General features: G+C 40.3%; 1 long non-coding RNA gene across 2 annotated transcripts in view; it reads right to left on the bottom strand.

Annotated features, from left to right (window-relative positions):
* The window catches only part of LOC132899702 (uncharacterized), a 50,458-nt gene that overhangs the window by 11,729 nt on the left and 19,880 nt on the right, over positions 1-18,849 (bottom strand). For both annotated transcript variants that reach the window (XR_009656700.1, XR_009656699.1), the window contains exon 3: positions 14,816-14,911. This is a non-coding gene — a long non-coding RNA (uncharacterized LOC132899702). The remainder of the gene's footprint in view (positions 1-14,815; positions 14,912-18,849) is intronic.

The raw sequence follows: 18,849 nt of genomic DNA on the forward strand, positions 1-18,849 counted from the left end.
CTCAGGAAGCTCAACCTGCTTAAGGAGCTGCTGACACAATTCTACTCTGCCATCATTCAGTCTGTTCTTTGCTCTTCCATCACTGTTTGGTTTGGATCGGTCACCAAACAGGAGAAGAACAGACTGCAACGGACAATAAGCACTGCAGAGAAAATTATTGGTGTCAACCTGCCCTCCATCCAAGACTTATACTTGTCCAGAGTCAGGAAACGGGCAGGTAACATCTCTGCGGACCCATCACACCCTGGTCACAATCTGTTTAATCTTCTCCCCTCAGGGAGGCGATATAGATCACTGTATGCTAAAACAACCAGACACAAGAATAGTTTCTTCCCTCAGGCTGTCTCTGTGATGAACAGCTAAAACCCACATTCATATATCAGTAATATCACTTGCAAAATATCTGCACACTCATACTGTCATTCTGTGCTCACTGTTACTTTATACTATATATATATATATATATATATATATATATATATATATATATATATATATATATATTTTTTTTTTTTTAACTTATTTAAATTTACTATTCATCTTTGCACTATGCACCATATTGCACCAAAAGGGAAATCCTTTCTGTGATGAACAGCTAAAATCCAGATTCATACATCAGTAATATCACTTGTAAAATATCTGAACACTTATACCGTCATTCTGTGCACACTGTATACTTTATATTTATCTAACTATTCCATACTTGACTTACCTGGATTACTTTGCACTATGCACCTATTTTTGTTGTTGGCTTGTTTGTTTTGTGTATACGCTTTATCTGTTTTTGTACTATGAGAGCTAAGTGAACCGGAGTCAAATTCCTCGTGTGTGTCCACACACCTGGCAATAAAAGTGTTTCTGATTCTGAAACCTGTAATGCAACAGTGGATGCCAGCTACCGTAAAACCCAAAAGAAGGTAAACCTGCGCATGTGCACATGGACTTCCTCTGTCTGCTTGAAGCGAGCAATTTCCATGCACGTTATTTGCTTGGGAATCCTCATCTCATCTCATTATCTCTAGCCGCTTTATCCTTCTACAGGGTCGCAGGCAAGCTGGAGCCTATCCCAGCTGACTACGGGCGAAAGGCGGGGTACACCCTGGACAAGTCGCCAGGTCATCACAGGGCTGACACATAGACACAGACAACCATTCACACTCACACCTACGGTCAATTTAGAGTCACCAGTTAACCTAACCTGCATGTCTTTGGACTGTGGGGGAAACCGGAGCACCTGGAGGAAACCCACGCAGACACGGGGAGAACATGCAAACTCCACACAGAAAGGCCCTCACCAGCCACGGGGCTCAAACCGGGACCTTCTTGCTGTGAGGCGACGGCGCTAACCACTACACCACCATGCTGCCCCTGCTTGGGAATCCCTTCAAATTAAATAACTTCCCAACCATAGGATGGCCTGGGTTGTCTTTTTTTTTTTTGAGATATTACAGAAATAAACATCACAATGACCACATTTCAGAGGGAACTAAATTTCACTGATTTTATGAAAATCAAAAGGCTGTCTAGCTTCAAGTCTAAAAATAGGCATTTTCCCATGATGTTTCTGTTACTGATGTGAAAGACCAGCCCTACAGCTTCCTCCTTAACTTTACCTTTTCACAGAATAATCAAGCTCCAATTGTTCAGTATCAGTGCTACAGTTTAATGCAAGAGTCAACAAAAAGGTTGTTTGTGTCTTTAACGGTCTTCCCATTAGTGACAGTTCAGCATCTGATGAGCTTACAAGTAGATATTGCTGACATTTCAGAAGTTTTTTTTTTTATAAGGACTCGAGAATACAAGAGCTGAGAAAAGAATGAGGTTGGCCTTGGAGAAAAGGTTAAGCAAATGAGTAAATATGTTACTTTTTTGGGTATACAATGGGACCACCATATCCACCGACTCAGTAACTGCAGTTTCACTGATTCGCAGTTCACCCCGGGACGAAAATATTAAGCAGAAACGTCAGAATCAAAACACACCACATTCACAAATTTTAAGTCAAGTCTATTTATTTAGCGCTTAAATAAACATTGTTGCAAAGCAGCTTTACAGAATTTGAAAGACTTCAAACACGAGCTAATTTTATCCCTAATATATCCCCAATGAGCAAGCCTGTGGCGACGGTGGCAAGGAAAAACTCCCTCAGACGACATGAGGAAGAAACCTCGAGAGGAACCAGACTCAAAAGGGAACCCATCCTCATTTGGGCAACAACAGACATGACTGTATCTTTTAACAGATTTAACATGAAGTCAGTTTCATTGATGTTATAACTCTTCATTGATGGAAACTCAGTGTAATGGTTAACACAGTAAACCATTACAATTGTTTACTATTCATGACCGTTGATGTCCTATTGTGTGCAGTTTATAAATTAAACTTTACCAGTAGGTCATTACACAAAAAGCCAGCTTTAGACATCGTTCACTCATCTGTGGATTCTGCTATTCTGCATTAAATCCTGAACCCCTGCAGACACAGCGCTCCCACTTTTATTAATATAGTGGTCTGTGAGACCAATCAGGACCTTAAAGCAAAGGTTTTACCTGTGATTTTAATGATTTAACTCAAAATAGGTCAAAATAGATACATTTCAGTTTTTTTACTTCATACTTTTAAGCCACATTTTGTTGTAAAAGTTCTCACTTGTTTAAAAAAAAAAAGACAGAAAGAAATAAAAGAAACCCACACCCCCAGCTTGACTCGTGTAAGGACAAACATTTTTGAATTTGCTGGTACAGGAATCAGTGTGGTGTGACAGATCGATTATTTTCCTATACAAGCACATTACAAGGTTTTTTTTTTAATTGCCCTTACACTATAACAGCTCGATAATTATTACATTTTGCTTTATTAAATAATGATGCGGTCATACTTATCCATTTATAGCCATGTTTCATGTAATGGACCATCTGCAAAACAAGTTAGATCCTTTCATCACTACAGCTATAAGTAGTGGTTTCTTTTTTTCATAAAGCATTACAATAAAAAGGTGTCCTTACCCAATTATATTCCATCATTAATTGTTCTCTTTCTGAACGATACCCATTCTCAGTGCCTGCATTTACTTCAACAATATTAGCTTTATTTCATTTTCAGTTTGTCAGGTAATTGTCATATTTCATGACTAAGTTTTTGTTAAATTATTTCTTGAGGGATTCTTTAACTGAAATTTATTCAGAGACAAAAGGTTGGAGTTTCCTAATTATTTTTTCAGTGCAAGATGAAGCGCCTTCACCAAAAGGTGGATTTTTTCTAACTCTTTTTATTAATCTTTATAAGGGGTGCTTGGAGGGCACTGTATGTATGGTTTGTATGGTTTGTAAGTAAAATTACATAAATTACATAAAATTACATAAAATTACATAATACGTCTGCTGTCTTTGATGACCTGCTCGTGAAGCCTGAATATCTCCATGGCCAGGGTCCAGTGGCTGTAGGGTGACCCTGAGACCATCACAAACTGAGCACGTGATATGGCGTAATACACATCTCGTTGTGCCGGTGTTGAGAGACACTATTCCATCACATACCATAAATCAGAGCAGAACACCTAACCTCAAATCCCTGATCACAGGGACAGCAGAGAGACACTATAGATACATTGTCTCATCTCATTATCTCTAGCCGCTTTATCCTGTTCTACAGGGTCGCAGGCAAGCTGGAGCCTATCCCAGCTGACTACGGGCGAAAGGCGGGGTACACCCTGGACAAGTCGCCAGGTCATCACAGGGCTGACACATAGACACAGACAACCATTCACACTCACATTCACACCTACGGTCAATTTAGAGTCACCAGTTAACCTAACCTGCATGTCTTTGGACTGTGGGGGAAACCGGAGCACCCGGAGGAAACCCACGCGGACACGGGGAGAACATGCAAACTCCACACAGAAAGGCCCTCGCCGGCCACGGGGCTCGAACCCGGACCTTCTTGCTGTGAGGCGACAGCGCTAACCACTACACCACCGTGCCGCCCCTAGATACATTGTACAATAAATATTTATCAAAACAGATAAAACCAGTTTCGTCCCAATAAACACCTATAATTTTCATTTTGCTGAAGACTTCTTTACATCCTGAAACACAGATGGCAAGGTTTTGTTTTCTTGTTCATAATTTACCAGTTAGCTAGTTAACTGGTGCTCAAATAACCCTTTTAACCACATTTTCCCTCTTTTGGGGATTAAATCAGGCCATCTAGAGATGGATAAATAAGAAAAGTCCATTCTTCACATAGAATCATACACTATATGGCCAGATGTTTGAATAAACCTCAGGTTCAACACCTCTATAGTAAGTCTTTCCACTCGGTTGCAGCCAACACATTCTCTCCAGCTTTATCCTGTAATAAAACTGAGGAACTGTGGAGGTGTGCTAATTAAAGCCACTGATTAAAATTAAGGCAAAACTAACAGACAAATGTAGGGGAGTATGACATGGCAGACAGTTTGTCAGTGACTGAAGGAGGAGGTGGTTAGATTTTGCCCAGACAGGAAATGGTGTTCTATCGGGGGTCGAAACACCACTTCAAGTCAACACTTGGCAAACACCCAACGATGTTTATCTCCTGAACATGTTTGTAGGTGGCCCTGCGATAACCTGGCAACTTGTCTAGGGTGTACCCATCCTCTCGCTCATAGTCAGCTGGGATAGGCTCCAGCTTGCCTGCGACCCTGAACAGGATAACTTATGATGGATCCATCGATGGATGGATGTTTGTAGGTGCTGGTGTACTAGGAGACAGCTGGCTCTGTTAAAGATGTGTGTACCCACTGCTCTTTAACAGCACCAGCTCCTCTGCTAGTGAGAGTCTCAAATTATCCAAATATGGTGTAAAAAGCAAAAATTAACTTGCTGGCAGAAGATTTTACTGATCGTTATGATAATTGTCAGTGTCAAATCTCGATTCTATTTTGGAAACCCAGACAGCTCAAACCTTTCAAAAAGCATTTAATTCATACAAAAATATTACTACTGAGTTACTGAAGTCTAGGCCTAATTGGCTAAGTTCTGAATGAATTAAAAAAAAAATAAAAAAAAATAAAAAAATTCTGAAAAACTTATCAACTCACATTTTTGCTTGAAAATACACTACAATGGCCAAATGTTTGTGGACACCATGTCACATCCATATGTGGTTCTTCCCCAAACTGTTGTCAAAAAGTTGGAAAAACATGGCCAGATCTGAAGCAGCTGGCCAAAGGTACACTAATGCTTGGGGAGGAGGGTCTGGGGGCATGCCCCCTCGAAAATTTAGAAATTTACATGCATTCTGGTGCATTCTCAGCTAATAAATTACTAACCATTTCCCTCTAATACATGTATGAAATTTCCCCCCAGATGTACACATGCTTGGCTTTCTTTATGAAAACCGAATGAAGTCGGCTGCAACAACCAACTGCGCCTTTACAATTGTCTGCTACAGCGTGGTCCAGCTCAGCCAATCAGAGCACGAGAATCGATCAACAAATATGGCACTGCTTCCAGTCAGGCTAGACCCGAATCGGAGACAATTTTGTAGTGGAATAATTGGATTTGATAAAGGGATCAGGCTTGCTCATTGGGGATAGATTAGGGATAAAATTAGCTCATGTTTTAAGTCGTTCAAATTGTGTAAAGCTGCTTTGCGACAATGTTTATTGTTAAAAGCGCTATACAAATAAACTTGACTTGATTTGCAGCAAATTATGGGCAGCGGAGACTATGTAAAATCACTAAAGTTGAAAGGCAAGTTTTTATTTTTTTTCTGGGATTGAGTAGCCAGCATAGCGCAGACAGTCTGTGCAGCCAGTCGCTGGCATTTGTGGACATCTCTGACAATTATATAGAATGTCTCTGTATGCTGTAGTGTTAGTTTCCCCCTTCACTGGAAACTATAACACTACATTAACTTGGGGTGGCATGGTGGTGTAGTGGTTAGCACGGTCGCCTCACAACAAGAAGGTACTGGGTTCGAGCCCAGCAGCCGGCGAGGGCCTTTCTGTGCGGAGTTTGCATGTTCTCCTCGTGTCTGTGTGGGTTTCCTCTGGGTGCTCCGGTTTCCCCCCACAGTTCAAAGACATGCGGTTAGGTTAATATGGGATGGCCTTGGGCTGAGGTGCCCTTGAGCGAGGCACCTAACTCCCAACTGCTCCCCGGGCACTGTTAGCATGGCTGCCCACTGCTCTGGGTATGGTGTGTGCTCACTGCTTCAGATGAGTTAAATGCAGAGAGGAATTTCACAAGTGTGTGACGAATAAAGTTGTGCTTTCTTTTTTCTTAAAAAGGCCCAAACCTGTTCCAGCATAAACAATGCCCCTGTGCACAAAAAAAAAAACCTCCATGAAGACACTGTTTACCAAGGATAGAGTGGAAGAACAAGTGTCCTGACTGAACTCAACCCCACTGAACACCTTTGGGATGAACTATGCCCCAAGCCTCCTCTCCATCATCAGTGCAGGATCTTTTGTGCTCTTGTGGCTGAATGAACACAAATCCACATAGCCACACCCCAAATTCTAGAGGAAAGTCTTTTCTGAAGAGTGGAGCTTATTGTAAACAGCAAGGAGGGAACAGAATTTAGAACAGGATGTTCAGGTCAAACTTTTGGCCATACAGTGCATAAAATATGATTATAATTTAACATTTACAGAAGTATGAACACTCTCCTTAGAGAAACCTTTACAACAAAAGCTATATTTTCTTGTTAAATTACACTTTACAAGTCCATGACTGACTTTTTTTTTTTTAAACTATCCGAGTGGTTTAACCTTGCAGCTAGCATTCCTGTCAGAAAATCAATACCTTCTGATCAATCATAAGAGAATTCAACAGCACAGTGGTATAAAAAGCATAACCACGCCACCCACTGAAAAGAAAGAAGTCTCTAAGAACTGTGTAATTCCACATTTAACAATGCTTCTTGTGTTTCAACTCCTTGGTTGCAAGGGCGACTGATTTATTCACACCTTTCCTTCATACTCTTCACTCTTCTAAAAACACCCTGATCTGCAACTAGAACAAAAATGTTTGAGATGACGGCCTCCAAACCAGAGCATGTGGGCCAGGTGGAACCTCTCTAATTGGACATTTTAATTGCAGATGTGAATTAATAGGCCCAACACCGACAGTGTAAGCATATTTAAACAAAGCTGTGAGTAAATTAGAAGCAGATACCATGTTGAGGGGAAAGGCAGATTTTCCCATGGCAGCCCCCAGCTGGGGCCTGAATCCCACTAGTTCAGCAGAGTGTCTGTTACAGGTTTAAACAGAGTCCATTCCACCTATGTGTGATCAGACCAGCTGTAGGCTAACACATAGGCCTTATGTAATGTTATGCTATAGATCCTGAGATTTAAAAATGCTGCAAGCTATTTTTAATCATCATTTTAAAGCATTTAAACATTGTGTGGATTGTGCACCTCTAAAGCAAGGCAGGACCCAAAGCAACAGCCCAACTGCTTCCCCAGAGCACTGAACTTCATCTACAGAGCATCCAAAAAGTCAGGAACCAATGGGAGTTAAAGTATGCATACATGATTTTCTATTCATTAGTTATTTACACTTATTTTTATATTTGCTTTTTCGTCACAGGTGAACATTGGCATTAACATTGAATGAAAAGGTACAGTGAGGAGCAGTCATTTCACTGGTTCCTGGCTTTTCAGACTTCACCCAGTAGTTTAGGATTAAAAACAGCAATTCTACAGCCACAAACTTTTAGCCTGGGCCCACCCATCCTAAGCGTGACGCAGCATGAGGGCCTGTTGCGAGCTTAGTTTGGCCAGGCAAGCTATCTACAGCTCTTCCAAGCTCCCGAAAAATCGAGAACCAATCAACTTTGAGCATCTCCAACAGCCCTGGGTAGAGGCGTGTTCAAGGCAGTGACGTAGTAGAACTGCAACCGGAAACCATAGATTGTTTACAGAATCTATGCCGGAAGCGCTTCGTTCACTAGAAACATTACGAACATGGAGCAAGTTCTCATTGAAAACGGAGCAAAGAGCAGCCCTGGAGGTATTTATTGAAAGGAAGGACGTTTTCGCCTTGCTCCCAACCAGCTTCGGTAAGAGTTTAATCTACCAGTTAGCCCCATCGCGTCACATACGTCAGAGGAAAGAGTGATGTGATTGGTTTAAGCTTCGTCACAGCCTTTTCTGGCTTCGACCAGTAGCAAACTGAGGCATTTCAGGGAGGCGGGTCAACCACAGGCTCTGGGAAACGGTTGGACTTAATATCTTGGCCAGACCAATAGCTCGTAGAGCTTTGCTGTCGCGTTAGCCAGACTAACAAACTTTACCCTTTCAGTCTACTGTGTCAAAAATACGAACATGTTTTAGCAAATTTTAGCATAAAAGTTTACCTGTTCATTACAGATTTAGGGCTGTTCATGAAATTCAGAACTGAAATACTACATGCTACATACAGTATATTCAATCTAAATTACACACACACACACGCGCGCGCGCGCGCGCGCACACACACACGCACACACACAGCCAAAAGTATGTGGACACATGACCATGGCCCCTATATGTGGTTCTTCCCCAAACTGTTGTCACAATGTTGGAAGCACAAATTGTCTAGAATGTCTCTGTTTGCTGTCATGTTTCAATTTCCCTTCAGTGGAACCAAGAGGCCCAAACCTGTTCCAGCACAACAATGCCCCTGTGCACAAAGTGAGTTACATGAAGACATGGTGTACCAAGTTTGGAGTGGAAGCACTCAAGTGTCCTGTACCTTGACTGAACTCAATCCCTTTGGGATGAACTTGAACACTGACTGCACCCCAGAGTTCTTCACCGGATAACAGTATTCAATCTTACTAATGCTCTTATAGCTGAACGAACACATATTCCCACAGCCATGGGCCAGGGTGGCATAGGGTGGCAAATGCCACCCTAAAAGAAAGCCTTGCCACCCCTGCTGCCACCCCAGTTGGCAGCGACGAATTCAAAGAAAAATTACAGCCAATTTGACATTTATGTGCGCGAATTTCCAATGTCCGACTGCGGCGAATGCAGCACGAGATAACGCCAGAGATTGGTTGTTTTGGAAAATTGAGAGGCACGAAGCGAGGGAACCAGGAGTCGCGAGGAAAGGAGACACGGGAGGAAAGAGGTAACAGCTGATTTACTATCTATCAAGAAATGAAATTATAATGAATGAACAGTGCTAGCATAGTTGCGATGCTGATTTTGAGAGGATAAAAATCAGGTTGGAGAACGTTATTTAGCTAACTATAAATTTGTGAAGCGTTTTGCTGAGCAACATGGAAATCGCCGCATTCAGCTGTTGTAGGCATGACAAGTTCATGTTATGCTCACTGGTGAGCCTTTACAAAGCGAGGGGGAAAAAAACTATAAAATGTGACACTGGTGTAAATGGTTTAAATCATGCTGGACTTGAAGCAGTGTTGTTGTTGTTGTTTTTTAGTGTCTGTTCTTTTGCATATACAGTATAAAACTGTCCAGAAACGGTATAGACCTCATCTGAGAATGTGTGTTCTTTGTGAACAATAAAAGCATGAGATTAAGTTTGTCTGTATGAGTTTGTAAATGGCAGCCCGTGCCCTTTTGTAGTGTGTACATACTATTTGTCATCAAACTGTGATAACTGTGATTAAATTCAGTATATATACACACACACACACACACACGTCTGTAATACATTGCCACCCCTCAAAAATTCCTGCCCCCCTCTTGCCACCCCATAAATATTTTTCTAGATCTGCCCCTGCCCACAGCCTCACTAGAGGAAAAGCAAAATCAAGTGAAAAGTCTTCCTGGAAGAGTGGAGCTTATAATAACAGCAAAACGGTAACCCAGTCCGTGTTCATGCACGTGGTTTTGGAATGGGGCATACGGTATGGGTATGAGGGTTATGTGTCCACATATTTATGGCCACAGAGAGCATGTGAGAAATGCTTCTGGGAAATTTGAATATCAGCAAGTCTACCGAGAAGAGTCACATCAGGACAGAGCAGTAAAACAGGACAGTTATAAGATCACAAGCAGTCTGTTCTTTGTATAAAGAGCAGATTACTTTGGGTTGTGTGCACTTGGGTTATTTCCATCCAAATACAAGAAGGAAATAATCCAAAAGTACAGATCCACCATATGCATTAGTGACGAAAAAATTATAATAATGCCTTAGCCAAATATATAGATATGAATTTAACCACTTCAGGGAGTGAAATTAATTAATTAACATGGGTACTAGAAACAATCTGCGACATAATGACGGTATCTTTGGAGCCATACCTCATCTTCTCTACATGCTGCAGTGCTGCATGTTGAGTGTAGCGTCAAATAGAGGAGTCCCGTCCACCCCCCAAAAAAAAGTTTACTCTCTTTTAGTACTTATAAAAATGTAATATCTCCAAAAAGAAAAGTTTAAAATCTTTGAAGAACAAAGAAGCAAGAGGGTGGGACCATGGGTATCAGTGACTAGTCACCGGCACAAGCCCAATGTTGCACGGAGAGAGACGAGTGAACCTGCTTTCCAAACTCATAAGAGCAGCTGGAGAGCCGTGTTGAATCGAGTTCAAGATAAAAATCACTAATGTGTGCTGAGAGAGTCACTAGGCTTTTTTTTTTAAGTTGCTAAAGGAGCCTCATAATAATTAGCCAAATCTAAAGGCAAAAGTCTATGTTGGCAGCAATGAAGCAGTATTCAGCCCTGGAGATAAATTTATCTCCACATTCACTGGATATGAGCAATCGCACGCTCTGATTGGCTACTCTATTACTAGGATATCAGCTCATATACCGTGAGTAGAGAAAGACGAAATGGTGGAGCACATCAAGTCAGATACATTACTTTATCAAATATTTAAAAGAAACAGAAATGGCTAAAAGAATATAGTTCCCCCCCAATATCTCCTGTTCCACACTCCAGCCCAGTCAGTCAGTGGCAGTAATGCACCTTTACGGTTTGCCAATCGTGAAAAATAAATAAAAATCTGATAGTTCATGTAATTAGTTTCAACCCTCTTGCATGAAAATCTAGTCATTTAAGTAACAACCTTTTGTTTGTTTTACTTGTTTAAATCAAGTTAAAGCAAAATTTATGAATTAAAAAAAGAAAAAAAACTGCTAGTTAAGAATATTATTTGTAAGTCTAACAGGTCTACGTAAGTCTTAATAAATTTAACTAAGCAGGGTTTGTGTGGAAATTGTTCCCAGACTTCCTTTGAGTGAATCTCACGCCAACATTTTTCCAGTGTGGCTCTTTAAATAAAACACTACACAACATGTAGCCAATATGTCTCTGGCAAGTTTAATTTTATCAAACATTACTAAATAAATTTGAGATCCAGTAATTCCAAATATGAAAACATAAATCCTGCTGCCAAGACACCTGCAGCATGTTAATGCTTTGGTATCTCCACTGCTTCTACAAATCCATCATTTTAACAAACTCTCACTGGTATGAAATGCCACACTGTCTCACACACGCAGGTCCGACTTGGGTACCTCACCTCAGGTGAGCTAACGACTGCCAGAGTGTATTCAGTTCAATCATTTCATTATTTAGTCCATAAACCGTTTCAGTTTGGAGTGACCTGAATGAAGCTTCAGGTCAGAGCAGACAGGAAGAGCAGCACTTATCACAGAGTTTTAATACATGGAGAGAGCACGTGTCCACAGTTGTCTCATTCATTCAGTCATGGAGTTAACAATACGGCATCCAACACCGGGAACAAGAGCACACGTCAGCATGCATGGAAGAGACAGCTGGCAGTGTACACACTACTGAAACATTATATGCGCATATATTTTTTGGCTCTATGTGATAATATGCGGTCTCTTAACAGTCACAACGTGTCATATGATGCTCACTGCGATCCAGGGCTTCATAAGTGCAGATGATGTTTTCCCGTTTTCCTAATGGCACATTCTTCATAAAAGAACAGCATCACATGACCAGTGTGTTCTACACTGAAATGTCTCCGTCCTTGAAGCTTTTTTTTTTTGCACGCAATTCAATTATGCATTCGAACATGCATCAGTACTGTTGAGCAGGAGTTCTCAACCTTTTCTGCTTTAAGGCCCACCTATTTCATACCTGTAACAAGTTGGGGGCCCATTAATAATAATTTTAAAAAAACTAAATAAAAAAAAAAGAGGGGATCCCCAATTATTTTGGCTCATCTATTCCATTAGAACCTAATAATTTATTGTAAAGTGTATTAATGGGATGCGACATCACTCGGTTACAGATGGGAGCCCAGGAATTAAATACAATAAAAACAATTTAATTGTAGGTACTATATTTAAAACTGTATGGATGTGCCAGAAGCCAACATAAAAGCATGAATGCAGGTAATTCTCAGTCAAAAGGGATTAAATGATCTAAAAGTGGAGTCTGGTCCATTAACACGAACTTATCGCCATGTTTGTGTACAGCAAACAAACAAGTTATTAAAACCAAGAAGTACACTCAAAAGAAGTGGATATAGAAACCACTTAATGGATTAGATCCTTACACGCTAACAAAGAAGGATTTTTCCTCTGAAAGAAAAATTTAGCTAGTAAATTTGACATTAGTAGAATTAATTTCGATCCCATTGTAGTCGTAACTAAATACAAAGACAATAGTTATGCATACTATTAATTAACTTAATGTGAAGATCATTACGACTACAATGGGATCGAAATTTATTCTACTAATGTCAAATTTACTAGCTAATTTTTTCTTTCAGAGGAAAAATCCTTCTTTGTTAGCATGTAAGGATCTAATCCATAAAGTGGTTTCTATATCCACTTCTTTTGAGTGTGCTTCTTGGTTTTAATAACTTGTTTGTTTGCTGTACACAAACATGGCGATAAGTAAATCAACAGATTCCCTTTTTTTTAAAGATTGTGTATATTTTAGTCTTTTGTATTTGTAATTATTTGTATCTGTACATGCACGACCCCACCAGCTCTGCTGATCAACTTATCGTGTTTAAACAAAGTTACTAATTTATTCTTTCATTAGGAGTTGGAAAATCATTCACTCGTTGAGTTCCCAGACATCTCAAACTACCTGGTGCTGCAGACATCATTCTACACGGACACACAGATGAAAACCTGGAAGAGCATGGAGGCATACAACTTTTTATATGTGGCTGGGTTAAAGATCTGGGGATCAGGACACTACAAGATAAATCCTGTGTCGTTTTTGCCCGGGTTAATAAACAGTTTCTGGGCTTTTTGTACGCATCCTTGAGAAGGTTGCTAGGATGCTACAAGTTTTATTATCAGGTGTAAAACATGCGAGATCTAGGCCCTGGATTGTTTATTACTATTCGAAGTCCACGTTTGGGTTTGTCATAATAAAGCATTTTTCTTTATTGGGAATTTCCCATAACATTCCGGCACAAAACCCGCCTCAGAATACTGGTAGACATCTGTACTTTTGTAAGCCTTTAGCATCTCCAGTGTATTTAGAAATCCCAAATATTAAATAGTTCAGGATGTCATAGCATCCCAAATCCTGTAGCTGGTTTGCCGAACACTTTTCAAGTGGAATAAAAACATTTGTGGATAAATTAAGAAGCAGCTTTTGTCACATGTAAACTCAAGCACAGACAAATTCTTCATCTGCATTTAACCCATCTGAAGCAGTGCACGCACGCACATAGAGCCAGAATAAATAAATACATTTCTGGGTAAATTATATGGATCTGTGATACCTACATGTTTCAGCTTTTGGATGCAACATGATCTGCTGGTATAAAATAATTGTTTCAGATAGACTGTACTGACTGCAGCCGTCTTGATTTTCATTAACTGTTGTGGCGGGTTTTTTATTTTTTTATTTTTTTTAACCCAGCAGTATGGTGGATGCTGCGTCAAACAAAAATCTGTGACGTCAATGAAAGTCCTCTCTATGATCAAAATTCATTCATTTTTTTGTATCATAACACTCTTTGTCTAACTGCTAGCTAGGCCTTTCACAAAGTTTGGGTTTTAATCAGAGCCAAAGTGTGCACTGCTGCTGTACAGCACTTTAGATCATTGTTGCTGTACATATTGAACAACAAACTTACATTTTATGGCAAATTTGTCCAATTTCTTTTTGTAAAATCAGCAGTTTTTAAATTTTCTTGCACTTACATTTAGAATTTCTAAACTGGATGACGACCAAGTTCAGAAACAGATTTTGTTGGAAGCATGTCCAGAAATTAAAATAAATAAAATCTTTAATTTGATTGAAAGTATAAGACTATGATTTAACACAAATATTTAACACAAAACCTAAATAAAAAAAGGTCGTGACAACGTGAAATCGTAACTCCACTAATAAATCTGATATTGATCTGAAGTTACATTTGTTGTCCGTTATGGGAGGAGGTGAATGTTTGTATTCTGAGCTGTAGAAGTCAGTGAGTGAGGCCGGTGGACTGAGAGGTGCAGAAGAGAAGCGAGAACATGGGGGTGGATTAACAGTATAGCCGAATTGAGGCAGAGGTGAGACATGATGTGAAATCAAGTCTAGTCTTGGTTTTTTTGGTTCCAATATCTAAATTCTTTGTACTAAAAATATCTTTCAAAACCCACACAAGTAATGAGAAAAGGGCAGAACTGAAGATAAACTGTAAAAAGGCGAAAAATGTCATTATGGTTAGAGCGTTAAGACGCTGCACAGACAGAGCAAGACCGCCATTTTGAGTCATCTCCTCTATGAATGGTTAGTGTGTAACAGATAAAGTACTGTCTCATGTCCTTATCAGCAGAGTTGGAAAAGGTTTTTGTAATTAAATCCAGAGTTCAAAAAGCTCATGCATTAGGACGAAAGGAAATCATGACCTGAATTCTTCCTTTAAGCCGACAACTTACCCTCACACTTCAGTCAGTCCCAAATCCCAAAAAGTGTTTGTGTTCTGGTGCCGGCAAGACGGTAGCGTACGGATAACGGTGTCCTGCTGCAGCTGGCTAAGAGACAGAAAACCACATTAACGTCCCTAGTAAAATAAGCAAAACCACTGAAAAGATGCAGGAATTCAGGGCTGAGACTTTAAAATTCCTGCATGTACACATTTTAACATTTCTTTAACACAGTTCAATAAATAAATGGTAAAAGGGCTGAGTGCACACTATACCGAGGCTTTATTACCAAGATCAGGTGTACCATCACAGTCCTTTAAACCAAAACAATACACTGGTGGATAAAGAAACCAAATTTAGTCCCTCGCTTTACCACAACAGGCCTCATTTATCAAGCTGGATATCATTTATTCATAAACTGTTCATATGAGTCTTTATACAAGAAATCCATAAAAACCCTGTAGTTTCTGGGCACGAAGGTGGTGGTGGGGGGTGGAAGTCATCTTAATCCTGCTTGTGCTCCTGAGACTCACCAACATGAGCCTCAACTTGATCAACTTAAATCATACAATTTGCATGGATTACTGTACTTTTATATCTGGAACGCACTGTAGAGTCAAAATTGCTTATTTTTATTACAGCACTTAGCAGTTTCACCATCATTTCACCATCAAGAAAATTTTGTGAAGACCAGTTGTTTTCATATTTTATTATTGGCATTAGTTAAAGAAAATGAAAAAGAAAGCGAGCCAAAACAAACCCATATAGAAGCTCAACTGTGAGCTACTGCTCACTTACGTATCCCCCCCCCACCCCCCGCTCTCGCTTATATCAGAATGCAAGCGATCGAAGGAATAGGACACTTATTATGAATGTTGACTTCAACAAATAATGAACCCTGAAACAAGTAAAGAGCAGTGTCTCTCCCCAGGGATTTCAAATAGCATCCTGGTAAACTCATCTCATTATCTCTAGCCGCTTTATCCTTCTACAGGGTCGCAGGCGAGCTGGAGCCTATCCCAGCTGACTATGGGCGAAAGGCGGGGTACACCCTGGACAAGTCGCCAGGTCATCACAGGGCTGACACAGACACAGACAACCATTCACACTCACATTCACACCTACGGTCAATTTAGAGTCACCAGTTAACCTAACCTGCATGTCTTTGGACTGTGGGGGAAACCGGAGCACCCGGAGGAAACCCACGCGGACACGGGTAGAACATGCAAACTCCACACAGAAAGGCCCTCGCCGGCCACGGGGCTCGAACCCGGACCTTCTTGCTGTGAGGCGACAGCGCTCCTGGTAAACTGTCATTTTGAAATAACATTTTGCTTCTTGAAATAGCATCAAAATCCACCCTATAGGTTTCATAAATACATTCAGTTGGTAAACAGGAAGTCGATGTGGGACAGACCTGAAAACAGTATACACAGTATACAACCCCAAGCTGAAGCTCGGTACCAAGTGGCTATGATTTGTGGTTGCTGAGAAAAAGGGGTGTTTCAGATGGATGGAGATACGGACAGAGGTAAACCAGTATTACCCCCCCTTCCTTTGGAGCTGGGGTATAAATAAAAAAACAAAAGTAACAGTGCTGTATAAACGGACGACTGGCTGTTCTGTCCGTGTTCAGTTGTAAACAAACACCTCAGCTGATGGAAGATTTAAAGGACATTTAAAGACTGGTGTGTTTTTGTTTTTTCCTCCTTTCCTTTTCAGAGGATTAACGCTGGTTCTGCATCTTGTTTTAGGGCAATTCTTCAGCAGAGGTGCCAAAATTATGAGATTAAGATTGCTATAACTGGGGTGATGATTTTTAAATATGGTTTTCAGGCCATTTTGCCTTGGATTCCTTACTTTAGCAAGATCACTGAGCTGACCAGTGAAGGCAAAGTTGCTTCAGAGAAATCTTGGTTTGAATTTTAAGAAATGAAAAATTACAGCTTTTTCTGCTGTAATTCCTTTACTGACTTTTCTCTCCTCATAAAAGATTTTGCATCCAGAGTTAAAAAACATGGGCAATTTTTCTATGCTTTTTAGGGTTAAAATGATACCCCATACAGTGTGAAATGTTTAATGCCATTATCTTAAGTACTGCAACTTAAATTAAAATAAATAAAATAAATAAATAAAAGTTACCATATTTTGCTGTGAACGTTTACTGAAGAACTACCCTTTAACACAACACTTTAGCTCTGAAACGGGTTTAAAACAGCAGGCTCTCTGTGGGACATGCTGGGTGCTGATGTTTACCTGCGTATAGTGTAGATCTGTTTACATGTCAGTAATTATTTCTTTTCAGCTCCCTTGTCTAAACACCCAATTCACCTTTTCTGTAATTTGTCTCTAGATTTGGACTTTTTTTCAGTTGCTGTTACACTCAAGTATTTTTACTGGCACAGAAGTGAGTCAGTGAGAACTTCAAAAAGATTCTTTCACCTTTAGGATTAAAATAGTCATTTCGTGTTTTTCAGCCCACTGTGTGCTTGACCTTTTAGGGAGTTTTGTGGGTGTAACTAAATGCAAATGAGTTGCGTCAGGAACATGCTTTTCACTTTATGGCTGATCAACATAAGCAGGTATGATAAAGATTGATGAATGAGGCCCATTGCTACTTTGGATCTACAGTTTCCTACCCAGTTAAATAAAAAACACAACCAGTAGCAATAACTAATGAAAAGGCGCTCACACTCGCATCCTGAAGTCCTGCATTGTACTGATCAGTCAGGAATTAAAGCTATACTGCCCTTCAGATTTTTCAAGTGTAGGTCATAAAAAGAATTTTCCATGACATCCAATTATTTTTGTTTAGTGGAGCGAAAGCTACTGAATTTGAATCACAGACGTCCAAGTTCATTTTTTTTTTTAAATAGAACAATTAATAAATTTAAGGCCACGTGGCTCTAAATTCTCCGCTATTTTTTCCTGCTTCACCATGACCCAATTCAAGATACTACATCGTACATCACGTGGTGGGCTTTCCCTGTTCATGCAAGGCATTGTAGGATACAAATTTGAAACAGGCAAAGGAAATGGAGGACAAGAGTGTGTGAATGAAACATGAAAGACTGACTACAGTAATGTAAAGCGAGAAGACGTTATGTTATATACAAAGGAAAAGAAACACAGGACCAAACTAAGAAATAGATCAGCGGTCAGCGAGCACCTTGGTGCGATCAGCTGTTCGTTTCGTGACAGAATGATGTAACTGTCAGTGCATGGTCAAAGGTAAACCTGTAGATGGCAGTAATGCAACACTGGATGCCGCATGACGGAAAATCCAACAGAAGGAGGAAGAAGAAGAAACTTACACATGCACGCACAGACTTCCTCGGTCTGCTTGACTGCACGAAGCGAGCGATTTCATGCACATTATTTGCTTGGGAATCCCCTTCCCAGCCAAATTTCAGAGGGAACTAAATTTCACCGATTTTATGAACTCAAAAGGTCGTCTACTTTTAATGCTGCGGACGCATCAAGTTTTTTTCCTAAACACATGCAGCTGTTATACTTCTAGCTCAATACTGTCGGACCTCTCTCTGGACTAGAAGTGCATCCCACATGAGGACAACCAAGTCAGAGGGAGAAAAGGAACGGACTCCTGCCGTGTGCCATTAAAAACACAGTTTTAAACAGTCCATTTTATCACCTTCCTTCCAAATTAGACTACAGAGAAACGTCATTTGTTTGTGTTGGCCATCACGAGGAAGGGGAGTACAATATCAGCAGCTTGACAAGTCACAACACAGCAAAAACAGCTCCCTGAATTAAACACAACAAATACGATTAACAGCTTACAAATCCTCTGCAGCTGCTGAACCGAACTCAAGGCTGAAAGGCTCGTTGACCAGATTATTGTTGAGTTGCTCGTGTTGGCTGTCTTGTAGTGGAGGGATTTACAGTCGAACCCTCTTTGGGTCTGCTTACTGTTGGTGCATTTCAGTACAGAATCTAACATTTGAAGAGGTACTGAACTTTAGATGTACAGGATATTGAAGAGTCTGCAAGGTTCTGAATCGCTCAAGTTTCGCTCACCATTAGAC

Source organism: Neoarius graeffei, chromosome 15 (assembly GCF_027579695.1).
Source record: "Neoarius graeffei isolate fNeoGra1 chromosome 15, fNeoGra1.pri, whole genome shotgun sequence".
Taxonomy (NCBI): Eukaryota; Metazoa; Chordata; class Actinopteri; order Siluriformes; family Ariidae; genus Neoarius; species Neoarius graeffei.